This window comes from Parasteatoda tepidariorum, chromosome 8 (assembly GCF_043381705.1).
Source record: "Parasteatoda tepidariorum isolate YZ-2023 chromosome 8, CAS_Ptep_4.0, whole genome shotgun sequence".
In the NCBI taxonomy this organism is placed as follows: Eukaryota; Metazoa; Arthropoda; class Arachnida; order Araneae; family Theridiidae; genus Parasteatoda; species Parasteatoda tepidariorum.
The window spans coordinates 67408260-67412647 of NC_092211.1; positions in this window are offsets into that span (position 1 = coordinate 67408260).

Sequence of the window (4388 nt, forward strand, 5' to 3'; positions counted from 1 at the left end):
TTCAAAAGGTGAAACTTTAACATACATGCATTATTAAAATTATATCATATTTGCACATTTATGAAACAAAAGTAAATTTACTTTTTTCTTCTTTTTTAAATATTAATCTTTTTCTTAATTATTCTTTTTAATATTAATATTTTGAATAAAGAATTAAAAAAACATATTTTTCTAATTCTGTATTCAAATTTTTAATATTAAAAAGAATGCTGCTCAATACTTTTAATGATTTAGTTAATTTTAATTTGGGTTTTAAAATACTGTTAAAAAAAAAATTTCTAACCCTGTTTTAATGACAAAAAATAGCATTGCAATTTTTGCATTTATTTTATTTACTGCTTAAGAGGAAAGGCATTTTTAGGAAAATTTTCTTTCATTTATATTTGTAATTAAAGATTTAAAGCACTGAAAAAAATAAGTTTTGATAAACCAAGAACAAACTATAACGTTTAAAATGCTGATTTTTTAAGATTTTCTTAAGTCAGGAAGCGTATTTACACATTCTAAATTATGCATCATGAATTTCTGTTGAGTAAATTAAGGATGAGAGCTGATTAACAGGGCCTAGCATGAAAAAATTGATTTTTGTTTTGCATATAGTGTCTCAGACTATAGAAACAAAATATTTTGTTGATGATAAGCACAAATGATGGAAAGTGTGTAGCATTTAAATTTTTTATCTCTTGCAATAGTTTGTTAATAAAGCATATTTAATTGAAATTTCAAGACAAGTTAATCAAACTTCAAAATGGAAGGTCTAAAACTGGTTTCGAACAAATAACATGCAATTTATTGTTTGAACTTTACGAAATTTTAATACAAACTGAAAGTAATTTTACGAAGCTAAGTAAACAATGATTTATTCTCAAAGTTGGTTTTATTTTAAGACTCCAAAATTTCTTACTAGCAATTGCTTGTTCTTGTAGTTGGAACTAGTTGGTAGGAAAAAAAAAGTTGTACTTTACTTGACATGTTTTGACACTTCTAACCCTTTGATGCAGATGAAACACTGGGGTCCCTTTTATATATTTTTTTCTGATATACTAATTACCAACAAAAAAATATATTTTGGTATTTTTTAATTATAAAATGAGTCTAAAAAAAGTCTAATAGTAACTAAAAAAAATCTGTAAGATTATCAGAATTATATTTGTATTAAAATAAAAAATCCAAAAAATTTAATTTTTTTCCCATTCATATTCATAAATTTGTCAATAATTGATTTTGAAAATGAAAGGAATTTCAATGATGAATTAGATAGATCTAAATAACTGCAAATAAATACACATTATTGTTTGGAAGTGAGCTGTGTTTGGAAAATATTACCTTTAACCCAGAAAAAGAAACTGGCATTTCATGCTGTATTTCATAACTATAAAAATGCTAACTATGGTATTGGTCACTTTTTTTTGGCATGAATTAATACAAAATGAAAAAAGTAGGAAAAACACATTTAATTAAAATTTTGTGTCAAAGAGCTAAGCAAAGTAAAAATTGTGAATGATATTAATAGATTAAAAAATATATTAAATTAAATTTAATAGAATATCTTGGTAAAGATTCAAATATTAAACTTTTTATTTTTTACTGCACAATTTTAAGTATTTTATGCTGTACAACCAAAACTATTTTAGAGGACTATATTTTAAAAGTTTAACTTATTAAGAGAAGATTTCTGAATCTGTATTGTTTCTGAAATCTCAGACTTCCAGTGGTATTCGAGAAACTTAAAATAAATAAATAAAATAAAACATTACAAAATGAAGTAAAATCGAAAACAAAACTTGTACCTGTCCCTGGGCAAGCCAATTTAAAAATTTTTGTAACAGTTTATTCCAAATTAAACAAATGAGCAATTTCATTTGGTGTCTTAGGGATTTTAGCTTGGCGGTTACAGGATCCTTATACAAAGACCAAAAACTCAAGAAAGGAAATAAAAAATGTAATATTTTAAAAAGCATTTTGATCAGTGATTTCATGCAAAATAATATATTTAGCAGGTGTGAAGTTTTCAACAAACTTATTTTTGACTCTGATGAGGCTAAATGTTTTTTCTTCTTTATAGTTTTTAACTATTACACAGTCACTTAAGAACAATAAGAGACAACAAATGACAACATTTTTTTGACATGCTCAACATCTGAGCTACTAGTTTCTCAAATTTCCAAAATTTTTAGTTGAACTTCGGGATCTGACTTTCGATTTCTTGAGAAAAAGTCAGAATAAAGATATTTTGTTTCTTCAATATTTTAAAAGACAATAGTATGAGTTATTCCATGAAAAATTAAAAAAATGGTAAATTTTTTTTACTTGTCATAATAAAATTAATGTATGCTTTTAAAATTGTGTATTTTTAATCCAGCAATTTTTTTTTTCATTTAAAAAAAATTCCAGTTACAGCTGTTGAATACAAGATTTAAGTTGTAATTTATTAACATGAATTATTTTAAGACTTTTTAAACTAGTTTTACTACAAAAATTTAAATTTTTGGCTGCATATTATGTTTTATTAACATTTTAATTCATCATTTAATTCATTTAATTAATCAATTTAATTCATTTAATTAAATTCATTTAAATTCATCAATTTAATTCATTTAATTAAATTTAACTCAGCGGCGCGACAGCCCACAGAGGGCCCATCTCAGTTTTCTTGACCTTTGGGCTCTGGGGTGCAGGAGCAGATGTTCCGGTTAGGTGGTCAGCCAAGCGCGGAACCCCCAGTGTTTAGTTCCCAAGCATGCTTGGTACTCATTTATCGACCCACTGAAGGGATGAAAGGCTGAGTCAACCTTGCCCGGCCCGAGGATCGAACCAGCGACCTGTGGCACGACAGCGCTATCGCTCAGCCACCAGGCGTGTTCTGATAGTATAAAGTACAGCTAATTATATTATTACAAACAGAAAGTATGAGTGGGCAATTGGTTCAAAACCTACAAGCAACATTGATTGCTTGGATATTTATGCTTATTGTTGCCTGTACTCTTCTAAGAAAAACTGCTAAGTTGTTATGCTTGGACAAATTTTTTAAAAATATCTAGACTCTTATCTAGGTATGGCAACAAATTTAACCTTTAGAGTTTGCTCAATTTTGGGTGTTTTTTTTTTTTGTTTTTTGTATAACCACTACCTAGTTTTGCTAAAATTTGATTATTATTTTTACACAAGTAACAATATAGAAATCTTCGACAAAATATTTAATTCTTAGTTTGCAGCCATTAACACAAACACAGTGGCTAAATAATTTTGAAGGGGATATTTCAGTAACAGTAGTTTTTCTCGCCCACTAGAGGGATAATTTCCCTATCATGATTTGTCCTGTCAACAACAATTGCCGAGGTACAAAGTGGATTTTACACTTGCCAATTTAAAAGTTAGAAAAAAAATGTGAGGTTTGACTGAGGGTACCTACAATGTCCTTTGAGTTGGTCCCCTTCTGAGATCTTTTTTTTTTTTTAGTTTCTCACAGGTTTAGTTTCTGACTTAAGTTAACATGACCTAGCAATTATTCTACCACATATAATCATACAGAAATCTTCCTCCAATTACAATCGCCAAAGGGATTTTGAACCTGAATTTTTTTTTTTTAAATGTGTAGAAGTTTGTCTGGCCTCGGCTGCGAGTCCTGTCCTTAAAGTTAAACCTTTTCAGTCATGTTTGTCGCCGAAATTTGATTGTTTTAGGCCAGGTACTGATGTGGAAAATCTTCCTATTCTGGTTAACCTTCCGTTAGTTGCGCACTTGTTTCCGATATGGTTAATCGCGTTGCACCTATGAGGTGTTTCTGATTTTTTGAAAGCCAAATGAAATTTAGTCTAGTTTAAATAGTTAATTGTTACCAATTTAAGACTCTTTAGAGAGATAAATATCAAAAAACTTATTTAGCGAAGTACCGAAGATAAATTTTTCTTGCTCCCGCGTCGGATCTCTTCCTCCATCACAAGATGTTCAACCAATTGACGCAAGAAGGTTGTGCTGTTTTTTACTCCGTAACCATTTTCTGTGAATGTAACTTGACCATTTATACCTGCTACGTTGAGAAGGACAGAAAATGAGATAAAAAATATATATTTAATTCATAAAAATATTATATCCATAATACTTGCGTCAATGGTCGCGCTGCACCAGAGGGGTGATTTGAGCGGTTCCAACTCTCCATCGACATGTTCTAAGGTCGGTTTTACACGGACATTTGAGTAATCCAAAGTTAGGAACATAACATTAGGCTCGACCCCCGGAAAAATCTATTGACGGCAAAGGAGGTGGAAGTGCAGTAGGGATGCACCTGTGAGGTGCGCGCGACTAACGGAAGGTTAACTAACGGCACGGTATCGGACCTTAATATTGACCTATAATTTTTAAATTGGACCACGTATTATATTACAGGG